This window comes from Palaemon carinicauda, chromosome 37 (genome assembly GCF_036898095.1).
Source record: "Palaemon carinicauda isolate YSFRI2023 chromosome 37, ASM3689809v2, whole genome shotgun sequence".
Taxonomy (NCBI): Eukaryota; Metazoa; Arthropoda; class Malacostraca; order Decapoda; family Palaemonidae; genus Palaemon; species Palaemon carinicauda.
This window is the reverse complement of record NC_090761.1, coordinates 71,762,672-71,777,671: the sequence shown is the minus strand read 5'-3', so window position 1 is coordinate 71,777,671 and position 15,000 is coordinate 71,762,672. Positions and strand designations below refer to the sequence as shown.

Below are 15,000 nucleotides of genomic sequence, written 5' to 3'. Positions count from 1 at the left end.
CATTGCCAGCATTATTATTATTATTATTATTATATGATTATCATAATATCAATAATCGTTAATATCATTATCATCATCATTATCACAGCAATCATCATTATTACAGTATTAATAACATCATAATTAATATTATCATCATATCTCTACATATACAGTAACTAGAAAACATGGTTAAATTGACCATTGTTATCCAAACTCTATAATCCTTGGAGACTGACACCGCCATTTATTACTTAAAAAAAAAAAAAAAAAAAAAAAAAAATCTCGAGAAGGCTAAAGAAATAAAAACAATAAAATCGGTTATCGAGAAGGATAAATATTCAATTCTCATTTCCAATCATGATTTACCCCTCGTTCGTCTCATATTTTCGAAGGACTAAAGTTCCGCTCTCGGTATTTTCATTGTCAATCTCTCGTCGAATTCATTCTTGTGGTTGAATTGAGAGATTTAAGTTGAGAAAGGTTCTTTTTAATAGAGTTTATCGAGTCAGAGATTTAGAAATGGAGGCCAGCTCTTGAGATTTCAATGTCATAATCCTGTTATTATTATTATTATTATTATTATTATTATTATTATTATTATTATTGTGGTTGTTGTTGTTGTTGTTGTTGTTCCAATATACTGAGTCAAAGATTTAGAAATGGAGTCCGGTTCTCTAGGTCAGTATTATATCCTATTATTATTATTATTATTATTATTATTATTATTATTATTATTATTATTGTTGTTGTTGTTGTTGTTGTTCCAACATATTGAGGCAAAGATTTAGAAACTGGAAGCCAGTTCTGTTGTTCAATGTCATATAAAAACATTATTATTATTATTATTATTATTATTATTATTATTATTATTATTATTATTGTTGTTGTTTCAACATATTGAGGCAAAGATTTAGAAACTGGAAGCCAGTTCTGTTGTTCAATGTCATATAAAAACATTATTATTATTATTATTATTATTATTATTATTATTATTATTATTATTATTATTATTATTATTATTGTTGTTGTTGTTGTTGTTCCAACATATTGAGGCAAAGATTTAGAAACTGGAAGCCAGTTCTGTTGTTCAATGTCATATAAAAGCATTATTATTATTATTATTATTATTATTATTGTTGTTGTTGTTCCAACATATTGAGGCAAAGATTTAGAAACTGGAAGCCAGTTCTATTGTTCAATGTCATATAAAAACATTATTATTATTGTTATTATTATTATTATTGTTGTTGTTGTTTTTGTTGTTGTTGTTGTTCTAATATATCAAATCAAAGATTTAGATGATAATTCTCTAGTACAATGTCATATAAAGATCTATTATTATTATTATTATTATTATTATTATTATTATTATTATTATTATTATTATTAATATTATTATTATTATTATTATTATTATTATTATTATTATCATCATTATTATTGATACTATTATTATTATTAGCCAAGTTACAAGTCTAGGTCCTTCAACATGTAAAGCAGTCCAGTAAGGAAAGAAAATAGAAAAGATAACGGACATACTCTAAATAAAAAATGATAAAATAATGAAATACACCAAGATGAATAACAACGTTAAAAAGGTAATTGATATTTTAAATATTAAACTAGACTTGTCAACAAATTCAACTGCAAAGTATTCTTGCTTGAGGGTACACTCGGACACACTATTTTATCTTGTTTCTCTTCCTCTCGCTATTTTCACGTTTTTATAGTTTATATATAAAAAAGGTTTATTTCAATGGTATTATTGTTCTTAAACTTCTTATGTAGTTTTTCCTTATTTCCTTTCCTCACTGGGCTATTTTCCCTGTTGGAGCCCTTGGCCTTATAGCATCATGCTTTTCAAACTAGGGTTACAGCTTAGCTTTTAGTATTAATAATAATAATAATGATAATAATAATAATAATGATAATAAGAACAACAACAACAACAACAACAACAACAATAATAATAATAATAATAATAATAATAATAATAATAATAATAACAATGATAACTTTGCAATGACAAATGGAACCGCAATTTTAAGTTGTTAAAATTTCCGCATTTTACCCCAAGGAGGAAAAGACAAAAGCACCATTGTTCTTTTTTATAACCAAGAGGAAATGAAGGAAGTTAGGGGGGGGGGGAGGAAAGGGGTACATTGCTCAATAATGTCGTTATTCGAGACATGCGTATGCGCGCGCACGCGAGAACGCCATAACAACTGTGTTTATCGCAAATGGCGCGCGGGTGATGTTACGAGAGATTTATTGATTATTGTTTGATTATTGCTGCGATTTAAATCGTAGGAATGATGATGATGCTTCTTAGGGTGATATTCGATCTGGGGTATTTTGATTTGACAGATGCGTGAATTCGTTCACGCATAAACATTATGCAAATATGCAAGTTTGTTTGTTTGCGTTTGGGTGTATTTCAGTGCAATTGTGAGAAGAGCAAATGCAGCCGTTTCTAGTCCACTGCAGGACAAAGGCCTCGCACATGTCTATTCAATACGAACAAACAATATTTGCATGTGTATTTGTTTGTGTTTTGGTGTATTTCAGTGCCAATGTGAGAAGAGCAAATGCAGCCGTTTCTAGTCCACTGCAGGACAAAGGCCTCGCACATGTCTATTCAATACGAACAAACAATATTTGCATGTGTATTTGTTTGCGTTCTGGTGTAGTTCAGTGCCGTTGAAAAATCAACAACAACAACAACAAATGCAGCTGTTTCTAGTCCACTGCAGGACAAAGGCTTCATGCCTTGTCTCTTGTTTTGATCTATTTCAGTGCCATTAAAACAACAACAGCAACAACAACAACAACCAATGCAGCTGTTTCGATGTAGCCGTTTCTAGTCTACTGCAGGGCAAAGGCCTCAGACATGTTAATTCAGAACGAACAAACAATATTTGCATGTGTATTTGTTTGTGTTTTGGTGTATTTCAGTGCCATTGTGAGAACAGCAAATGCAGCCGTTTCTAGTCCATTGCAGGACAAAGGCCTCAGACATGTCTGTTCAGAACGAACAAACAATATTTGCATGTGTATTTGTTTGCGTTTGGGTGTATTTCAGTGCCAATGTGAGAAGAGCAAATGCAGCCGTTTCTAGTCCGCTGCAGGACAAAGGCCTCGCACATGTCTATTCAATACGAACAAACAATATTTGCATGTGTATTTGTTTGTTTTTTGGTGTAGCTCAGTCCCATTGAAACAACAACAGCAACTACAACAACAAATACAGAAGTTTCTAGTCCACTTCAGGACAATGGCCTCAGACATGTCTAGTTATTCAAGTCATAGCTAGTGTTTTGGTGTATTTCAGTAGTATTGAAAGATCAACCTCAACAAATGCAGCTGTTTCTAATCCACTGCAGGACAAAGGCCTCATGTATGTCAAATCATTCCGGGGATTGGCCAGTTTTCATCACCACGCTGGCCAATGCGGATTGGTGATGGTGGAAGACTATAGTCTGATCGCTCACGGCAAACCAATCTAGCATGAGTGGCCCTAACTATAGTCCATTTCTTTTATCGAGGCCTATTTGCACCGACTCGCAGGGGTGCCCTTTTAGCTCGGAAAAGTTTCCTGATCGCTGATTGGTTAGAATTATCTTGTCCAACCAACCAGCGATCAGGAAACTTTTCCCAGCTAAAAGGGCACAACTGCGAGTCGGTGCAAATATGCCTCGATAAAAGAAATGGACTATAGTACAGCTTTGCGTTAAGGTATCCCCACTTGGAAGAACAAGGTGTAAATGATAGTAATAATCACTACCTTGAGTATATGAAAACGGTATTCACCCCACCCTACTGCTATAAGTAGCCTTTGTGGTTGAAAAATGGCGGATATATACGAGTATATATATTTATATCGCCAACAGACATAAAAATTCAACCCCACCCAATTTGCTCCAAAGCACCAAGATTTCTGTAAACCACAAGTCGCTAACAACTCAGACCCCATTAGTCACAATGGTCATGATCTGACCCCTGAATAGCCCGGGTCAAGGAAACAGAGATAAATAGATGTATAATGAAGCTGTTTGATAAAGAATGTAGACGGTATTGTAAACACGGGAGATTCAGGAACTACGGTCTAACTGTCTCTTGCAAAACTGTTACAGCCACTTGTCACGACGGCTCTCTCTCTCTCTCTCTCTCTCTCTCTCTCTCTCTCTCTCTCTCTCTCTCTCTCTCTCTCTCTAAAATATATAGCATCAAGATGTAAAATAATAAAAACATTTAGAAGACTCCTAATTTTACAAAACCCACCCACCTTCTCTCTCTCTCTCTCTCTCTCTCTCTCTCTCTCTCTCTCTCTCTCTCTCTCTCTCTCTCTCTCTCTCTCTCTCCTTTAAAATATACACCACTAAGACGTAAAATAATAAAAACATTTAGAAGAATCTCAATGAGGCAAAACCCACCCACCTTCTCTCTCTCTCTCTCTCTCTCTCTCTCTCTCTCTCTCTCTCTCTCTCTCTCTCTCTCTCTCTCTCCATGAAACATGCAGGTGGGGGATAAGGAGGGGATGGTAGTAACAGGGATCCTACAGTAGGGGTTGCAAAAGGATGTTGCTTTATGAAGGAACCAAGAGAATATACAGTATATTTTTAGGAGGATTTTGTGCCATCACTACAAAAAAGGTTCGAAGAAAGTCTGTTCTCGCCTGACTGTTGTGGGCGGGGCTTCATTGTCCATAAACCTTATGCATTTGTGGTTGATTCCACCTCTTCGAACTGTTTGACAAGCAGGTTCGACAACCGGGTTCGACAACCGGGTTCGACTGTGTAAACCCCGCTTTACTCCTGAACTGATTATTATTATTATTATTATTATTATTATTATTATTATTATTATTATTATTCATTGCTAAGCTACAATCCTAGTTGGAAAAGCTGGATGCCATAAGCCCAGGGGCCCCAACTTGGAAAATAGCCCAGTGAGGAAAGGAAACAAGGTAAAATAAAAATTTTTAAGAACAGTAACAACATTGAAATAAATATTTCCTATTTAAAGATAGTATAGTGTGCCGGGTTTTACCCTCAAGCAAGAGAACTGATGCTTTCATACAAAAGGCCTCCGTATAAAATGTGAATTCAGGGAGTTATTTCATTATATGTCTTCTATTTCATAAAGATCTAAAATTATAATGCTCTCTATATAACAATTTTCTCTATTAAGTTAATTTGTCAGATGTTCACGCTTGACTACAACACATTAGGTTGTGATTATTTCTATTGCACCCAGCTGGTGGAGACGAAGTAAATAAAGATCTAAAGTCTTTATATTATAATAAAGATCTTTATTCTTAGTCTTACCATATTTAGATAACAGAAGGGTTAATGGATCAATTTCATTTGATTTCATTACCAAAATTACATAAAAAAAATATCTTTTTGGTCCTTTGACGGAGGCGAAGTAAATAAAGATCTGTAGTCTTTATATTATAATAAAGATCTTTATTCCTAGTCTTACCATATATAGAAAACAGAAGAGTTATTGGATCAATTTCATTTGATTTCATTACCAACATTACATAAAAAGATCTCTTTTTTGGTCCCTTGACGGAGGCAAAGTAAATAAAGATCTGTAGTCTTTATATTATAATAAGATCTTTACTTATAGTATTACCTTATATGGAAAACAGAAGAGTTAATGGGTCACCTTCATTTAATTTCATTACCCAAATTACATCAAAAAGATCTCTTTTTTGGTCCCTTGACGGAGGCGAAGTAAATAAAGATCTGTAGTCTTTATATTATAATAAAGATCTTTATTTATAGTAATATATAGAACACAGAAGATTTAATGGATCACTTTCATTTAATTTCATTACCCAAATTGCATCAAAAAGATCTCTTTCTTGGTCCCTTGACCGGAACTACCAAATTTTCCTTTCATCTCGCCTCTTCCTTGCAAAGCCTCGCCCTAATCTGCCCCTCGGCCCCCTCCCCCCCCCCACCCAAAGTACTTGCAATGAGTAAACCCCCCCACCCCGCCCCTCCCCCTCCCTCTTTACGGATTCTCTCCAACACGTGCATTCGGTTTGCCAGTCGAACACAGGCGTCCTTTGTCAATGGCTCCTCCTCCTCCTCCTCCTCCTCCTCCTCCTCCTCCAGGAGACACGGGTCTTTTGTCAACAGCTTCGAAGAGTGTGTCACCCAAGTGGCAGAAACATTGTGGTACTTCTCAACATTTTACTACTTTGCCTTCGGTATTTCCTCCTCCTCCTCCTCCTCCTCCTCCATCTCCTCCTCCAGGAGACACGGGTCCTTCGTTAATGGCTTCGAATAGTGTCACCCAACTGGCAGAAACATGGTGGTACTTCTCAATATTTCACTGATTTGCCTTCGGTATTTCCTCCTCCTCCTCCTCTTCCTCCATCTCTTCCTCCAGGAGACACGGGTCCTTCGTTAATGGCTTCGAATAGTGTCACCCAACTGGCAGAAACATGGTGGTACTTCTCAATATTTCACTGCTTTGCCTTCGGTATTTCCTCCTCCTCCTCCTCTTCCTCCTCCTCCTCCATCTCTTCCTCCAGGAGACACGGGTCCTTCGTTAATGGCTTCGAATAGTGTCATCCAAGTGGCAGAAACATGGTGATACTTCTCAATATTTTACTGCTTTGCCTTCGCTATTTCCTCCCCCTCCTCCTTCTCTTTTTCCTCCTCCTCCTCCTCCTCCTCCAGGAGACACGGGTCTTGGACACGAGATCAGATGGCCTTGCCCGGTTATAAGGGGAAAGGGGCTTGCATGGAAATCCGTAAGCTGGAGAGACAATAGGAAAATGCGACAAAAATCTGTCTTCTTTTCCTTCTTGCATTTTGTCGTCCGACGAGAAACAAAAGACGAAAGACTTCATCGTTTGAATGTGAAGTAATTCAACTATTTAAAATCTGTTAACTTTAGGAATATTATGTCTCCGAACTTAGCATTTCTGTTTAGTATTATCGTCAACAAACTACTATTTTCCTTGTTGAAGCCCTTGGGCTTGTATCATTTTGCTTTACCAACTAGGGCTGTAGCTTAGCTTATAATAATAATAATAATAATAATAATAATAATAATAATAATAATAATAATAATAACACCGCTGTCCACTGATTCCTTACAGAACGAAGGAGAGATGACCTAAAAATCCCCCTTTATAAGGTTTTACTTGATTCGGCAAAGTACTCTTGAATTTGATTGAATAATAACTATAGCTGAATGAATCCTATTTACTAGGAGTTTCTGTCAATGAAATGGGCATTCAGGACATGGCTAAAGTGCTGGATTTATTTTATATGCGCTAAGTGAGGTGTAGGTGTGAATGGTGGGGAAGAATAGAGTGCATGTGGGTGTGTATGTGTGTATCTGTGTATCATGCTTTTGGTGGACTGTATTTGTAGTCATAAGTGGATGTTAGTTGGTGTAGCTTATATATATATATATATATATATATATATATATATATATATATATATATATATATATATGTGTGTGTGTGTGTGTGTGTGTGTGTGTGTGTGTGTGTGTATACGTGTGTATGTGTGTGTTTTATATGTAGGTGTTTATGTGCTTTCGATTTTCGAAAGTTTGTCAAAGTTATATGAAAAGCAAAATAGATCCAATGCATCCATTATTATTATTATTATTATTATTATTATTATTATTATTATTATTATTATTATTATTATTATTATTATTATTATTATCAATATATACACACACACACACACACACACACATATATATATATATATATATATATATATATATATATATATATATATATATATATATATATATATATATATATATATATATAAAGTAAAGAAATGAAAACACAGCAATCAACTCAATAGAACTGTCCTTCATTTTAGTAGCCTAAGATGAATAACTCAGGCAAGGCCACCTCATTGTGGCTAATGCAATTATCAAAATATTTCCGTCATTTACACCAAGTTCCGGCTCGAACCAAATTAAAAAAAAAAAAAAAAAAAGAATACTTTTAGTAATTATTCCTTGCATAAATATAAGGCGTTTTCTCATCGAAGATACAAAGGAGAAGGTCTTTTAACATGTATAGTGTATGACGTAATATTTCGATCATTTAGATAAGTAAATTTGATGGAAAATTATTTTTTTTTCTTTGGCTGATGCTTGAGGAGGGAACGAGGTTTTTTTTTTATTATTATTATTTTTTTTTTGTGGTTTCGAAGGCGGAAGTAGATTTCGATGATTGATTTACCTTGTGCTTTTAAGGCTATTTATGACTTTTGTTTGAATGGATAGCTAGTCAGACCAAGTTACAACATTGCTATTAACTAGTAGTATTACTTGCTAGTAACTTGCATATAAATTTTGATTATTTAGCTTGTGCTTTTAATGCTATTTGTAACTTCTGTTTGAATGGATAGCTAGTCAGACTAAGTTATGACTTTGCTATTAACTAGTAGTATTACTTGCTAGTAACTTGCATATAAATTTTGATTATTTAGCTTGTGCTTTTAATGCTATTTGTAACTTTTGTTTGAATGGATAGCTAGTCAGACCAAGTTACAACATTGCTATTAACCAGTAGTATTAATTGCTAGTAACTTTTGATTATTTAGCTTATGTTTTACGGCATTTTATGACTTTTGTTTGAATTAATATCGATTCAGATCAAGTTACAACATTGCTATTAACTGGTAATATTACTTGCTAGTAAATGAGATAGAATAAAGCTATTAATTAATAACGTTAGTTCGAATAAAGGATATTTAATTATAAATATATTCCATATCTACCTCAGAAATAATTATTACTGGCTTTTCATAATCAGTGACTTAATTTGAAAACATATTTAGTCAGAGAGATTGCTATTAACTAATATTATTGCTTGCTAGTAAATTAAATAGAATAAAATATATTTTATTAGTATATCCCATCGCTATTAATTAATATTATTGCTCGCTAGTGAATTAAATAGAATAAAATATATTTTATTAATATATCCCATTGCGATTAATTAATATTATTGCTCGCTAGTAAATTAAATAGAATAAAATGTATTTTATTAATATATCCCATCGTAATTAATTAATATTGCTCGCTAGTAAATTGAATAGAATAAAATATATTTTATTAGTATATCCCATCGCTATTAATTAATATTATTGCTCGCTAGTGAATTAAATAGAATAAAATATATTTTAATAATATATCTATTAATTAATATTATTGCTCGCTAGTAAATTAAATAGAATAAAATGTATTTTATTAATATATCCCATCGTAATTAATTAATATAGCTCGCTAGTAAATTAAATATAATAAAATATATTTTATTAATATGTCTCATGTCTGACTCGCTATTATACATTACTGGCCTATTCATATTTAATGAATTAATTCAAAACCATATTTAATGAATGATTCTCTTGTTTCACACACCGAAGAACCAAACTTCTGTTACTTGACTTGAAAAACTCCGCCAAGTCACCAAAACCCTTTGACGCAAGTCTTGAAAAAGTCCTTTTTTTTTTTTAGTCTTTTTTTAAGTCTTTTTTTCCGTAAAGGATAGGAATTTAAGAAGCGTATAATTACGCCTTGGTACACCTTAATTGCGGGAATATCAGAGTTTCTCTCTCTCTCTCTCTCTCTCTCTCTCTCTCTCTCTCTCTCTCTCTCTCTCTCTCTCTCTCTCTCTCTCAATGTTTCAGCTAATTCACTCTACCCAAGAGCAAATGGAGTCTCTCTGGATGGACTAAAAAGTCATTGAGACATCCAAAATCCTTGTAACACTCTCTCTCTCTCTCTCTCTCTCTCCTCTCTCTCTCTCTCTCTCTCTCTCTCTCTCTCTCTCTCTCTCTCTCTCCATGAGTGGGCTTTCATGGCTAACTGTAGCTAAGTGGGGAGTCTATTAAGCAAATATATATATATATATATATATATATATATATATATATATATATATATATATATATATATATATATATTTATATGTATATATATATATGTATATGTATATATATGTATATGTATATATATATATATATAATGTATGTGTATATATATATATATATATATATATATATATGTATATATATACATACATACATACATACATACATACATATCATCTATTCTGTTACTGCCAGAGACGTACAAATATCCTAATCCTTTATCATCTGCATACAAATACATATACACATTTATACATTCATGAAGTTGAACACTTCAAATGTCACATGCCCGACCCTCGGTTCAAACTACTTTAGGTTAGAGCAAAATAGGTCTTTTTGTCAACACCCTTACCCCCTGTTTTAGAAGCTCATTTCTTTCCCCCCCCCCCCCCCTTTTAAGAAGCTCACTCCCTCATAACCCTGTATAGAGAAGCCTTCGTCCCTCTGGAACAATGGCGAAATGGAGCTTCGGCGATTGAACATAATTGGATGTCATTACTATTATTCTTCTCGGAAAATTTCCCAGATCTTGAGAGATAGATTATATTCTTTGCAGGAGTCCTTGACTTTCAAGGAAGAGTGAAAATAGAGGGAAATTGAAAGATTTTCACATTGGATTGATATGAAAAAAAAATAGATATACTGTCTTCCTTCTTTGCTGAAGTAGAAGCGATAGAAATAGAGAAATTGATAGATTTTCACATCGAATTGATTAGAAAAATATATTTAATGTCTTTCTCCTTTGTTAAAGAAGGATATATAAATATAGAGGGAAGTTGAAAAATTTTCACATTGGATTGATATGAAAAAAAATAGATGTACTGTCTTCCTTCTTTGCTAAAGTAGAAGCGATAGAAATAGAGAAATTGATAGATTTTCACATCGAATTGATTAGAAAAAATATTTGTAATGTCTTTCTTCTTTGCTAAAGAAGGATATAGAAATATTGAGGAAAGTTGAAAGATTCTCACATTGGATTGATTAGAAAAATAAATGTACTGTGTCTTCCTTTGCTAGAGAAGTAGGACATGTAAGTAGCAAGATATCAGGGAGTACTGTAGGCAAATAGGAGTCCAACAATAACGCATAACTGATAATCCAGCAAGATGTTAGGGAGTACTGTAGGCAAAAAGAGGCCAACCATAACGCATAACTAATAATCCAGCAAGATGTTATGGAGTACTGTAGGCAAACAGGAGGCTAAGAGTAACACCTAATCTACTAGTAGGATATCAGGGAGTACTGTAGGCAAACAGGAATCCAACAATAACACATAATCGACAGACTAGCAAGATATCAGGGAGTACTGTAGGCAAACAGGTCACCAACAATAACACATATCCAGCAAGATGTCAAGGAGTACTGTAGGCAAACAGGACGCCAACAATGAGAGGTTAATAACGCATAGCTAACAATCCTTCAATTCGTCTCTCGTATCCCGTTTTCGAAACCCGAAGCTAAAAAAAAACAATAACAAGAAGACCGAGTCAGGTGCGCTGAGATTCATCTCCGGAGGCAACACACCCCAAATTCCAAGCGTATGACGAGGTAGTTATGGGCAAGTCGATCGCGTTCTAATTTCCCGATGTCGAATGCGTTTTAATTTCTCGATGTCGAATGCGTTTAATTTCCCGATGTCGATCGCGTTTTAATATTCTGATGTCGAATGCGTTTTAATTTCCCTATGTCGATCGCGTTTTAATTTCCCTATGTCGATCGCGTTTTAATCTCCCGATGTCGAATGCGTTTTAATTTCACAAAGTCAAATTCATTTAATCGCACCATGTCGAATGCGTTTTAATTTCACCTTTTTGATCGCGTTTTAATTTCACGATGTCGAATACGTTTTATTTTCACGATATCGAATGCGTTTTAATTTCACCATGTCGAATGCGTTTTAATTTCACCATGTCGAATGCGTTTTGATTTCACAAAGTCGACTGTGTTTTAATTCCACAAAATCGACTGCGTTTTAATTTCACAAAATCGACTGCGTTTTAATTTCACCATGTCGAATGCGTTTTAATTTCACAAAGTCGACTGTGTTTTAATTCCACAAAATCGACTGCGTTTTAATTTCACAAAATCGACTGCGTTTTAATTTCACCATGTCGAATGCGTTTTAATTTCACAAGTCGAATGCGTTCAAATTTCACAAAGTCCCTCTCATTCTAATTTCACAAATTCAATCGCTTTTTAATGTCGCGAAAAATACAGCATCCTAATTTCGGGGATTCCATTTCGTTTTAATATCGCGAAAAATACAGCATCCTAATTTCTCGAATTCCACTTCGTTTTGATTTCGCGAAAAATACAGCATACTAATTTCGCGAATTTCACTTCGTTTTAATATCGCGAAAAAAAAACCAGCATCCTAATTTCTCGAATTCCACTTCGTTTTGATTTCGCGAAAAAATACAGTATCCTAATTTCTCGAATTCCACTTCGTTTTAATATCGCGAAAAAAAACCAGCATCCTAATTTCTCGAATTCCACTTCGTTTTGATTTCGCGAAAAAATACAGCATCCAAATTTCGCGAATTTCACTTCATTTTAATTCCGTCTCTTCGGCTTTGCGTGAAGGATAATGATGACAGCTCAGCGGAACTGTAATTATTGTTATATTTGCATACATACGTTGTGCTTCGTGAATATCAACAATGTAATTTGAGCCCAGACTCGGTTTGAAACTAAAGTTGTTATTTGGTTTTTTCGTTTAGAAACGGAAGGAGGGTTTGCCTTGATGTTGGGATTTTTGGTTTTATTAATGGGGTTGAGTATATCAGGTAGGGGAGAGGAATCGGTTGGTATAGGATAGGTACAGACAGACATACACACATATACATATATATATATGTGTGTATATATATGTTTATATATACATATATATATATGTATATATATATATATTCTATATATGTATGTATATGTATGCATATATATATATATATATATATATATATATATATATATATATATATATATATGTATATATATATATATATATATATATATATATATATGTATATATATATATATATATATATGTATGCATATATATATATATATATATATATATATATATATAAATATGTATGTATGTATGTGTGTATACATACATACATATATATATATATATATATATATATATATATATATATATGTATATGTATATATACATATATATATATATATATATATATATATTTATATATATGCCTGTATGTGTCAAAGGTTTTATCCATCTTCTTCAATTGAAGCAACGTAAAAAGAGTTGCTGAAATACATAGGGGCAGATACTTATGTTAGATTAAAACCAATCTTTGTTACTGAACTTGAAAAGTCACGGATATGTAGCTATACTGTTTCAAGCTAATTTAAAAGTTTTCATTTTCGTTCTTAAATTTCTATTTGAAAAATCTTGAAATTTTCTCTAAATTCCAAATTTCACTTGTGTTCCAAGTTTGTTAAGCAAGTGAAAAAATGTTTTGGTATAAGCTGTTCAAAAAAGGATTCTGAACAAACTGACTCTTGAGACTAAATTATTGTAACTGTAAGTCAGTGTGATCTGATGTAGCCACAGAAATGTATAAATTGTCTGGTTAATTTCTGTACTATCGTAGCCCAAGACATGATTAAGAAACAATCTTTTGTTACTTATCATGCTATTAAATCACAAAAATCATGAAAAAAATTGAAAATCACTTAAAAGGTATATACGAGAAAGTGCCTAAACCGAAAAAGTAAAATTTTAAAAATTTCAAAAATTACAGCAAAGTACCAAACAAACACATTCCCCATCTTATGTGAAAAAAATTAAAAAATCAAGAAAATGTACATAAGAGTATTCACAAATCACAAACTCCTCGCTTTTGTAAAAAGTTCCACACACAAATGTCAAAGACAGCACCAAATAGTAAGCACTAAAGTAAAAAAAGAAAAATCATATTAATTACTTATGAAACAAATCACTGTAACTTTTCCACACACACACAAGCGAGCACAGTTATTAGCAGCACACAAACCACGAATAAAGCTTATTGTATAATTATCCTTCTCTCTCGCTCTGTAAGCGTATGTTCCCCCGAGAGGCAGAGAGGGAGAGAGTTATAGAAGCAACAGGGCCACAGACACTCACAAATTCAGCAGTGTCTCTCCTAACTTCCCAGCGCGTAATGAGGGAATGACTGTGGAGACAGGGTCCCGTCTGCTTTATAAAAAGGGACCAAAACCCTGGGCTGTAATCCCTCTCGGCTCGGCTCGCTCGCTGGAATACGGCGTCTGCTCTAAGATTCGTCATCGTTTTTTACGAGTAAAAGAGATTGGCCAATCCTTCCGGTTGGATATTTTTGTTGTTCGTAGAAAGGGGAGGGGGAGAGGGGGGAGGGGGGAGTTGTTTAAGGTAGAGAATAATTAAGTGCTATATGCTAAAACACACACTCACGGGGACCCTTCAATGTTTTTGTTCTGGATAATCGAGAGAATGGACACTTTAGCCTATCATCAACTTTTTTCTGTTCTGAAAGAAATCTCAATGCTTTGAAAGGAGGTCTGCGAAGGTTAAGATTATTATAAGTTTAGGGAAATATGTTGGACCTCGGAAGAACTTCTGTAGCATTTTTTTAAACTTTTATTAGCGAAATTTAATGATGATTATACATGAAGGTACCTTTGCTGAGTGAGGATACCTTAACGTGGTGATATACCATCTTTTCTGTGTGGGGATACCTTAACGTGGTGAAATACTTTATGTATCGCCATGATTAGCATAGCTGTACTAATCAGGATCACCCATACTAGGTTGGTTTGCTATGAGCTATCAGACCAAAGTCTCCCACCATCACAAGGCCGCAGTGGCCAGCGTGGGGATGAAAATGGTCCAACTCCAGACATGAATAAGGACATATTTGAGGCTTTTGTCCTATAGTGGACCAGAAAAGGCTGCATTTTTTGGTTGTTGTTGGAAATGTCTGAGACCTTCGTGCTGTAATGAACTAAAAAAGGCTGCATTTTGTTGTTGTTGTTGTTGTTGTTGTTGTTGTATTTTTCGTAGACTTCTGTAGAATATTTTGACACT

The 15,000-nt window shown here is 33.7% G+C and overlaps 1 protein-coding gene across 3 annotated transcripts in view; it reads right to left on the bottom strand.

Annotated features, from left to right (window-relative positions):
• The window catches only part of LOC137629794 (uncharacterized), a 51,826-nt gene extending 37,633 nt beyond the window's left edge, over positions 1-14,193 (bottom strand). For 2 of the 3 annotated variants that reach the window (XM_068361437.1, XM_068361434.1), the window contains exon 1: positions 14,062-14,193. The gene's annotated coding sequence lies outside the window, so the exon portion shown is untranslated. Of the gene's footprint in view, positions 1-13,879; positions 14,007-14,061 lie in introns of those variants that run through there. The other variant, XM_068361436.1, reaches the window with a different exon arrangement.
• Positions 14,194-15,000: the final 807 nt, after the last annotated feature.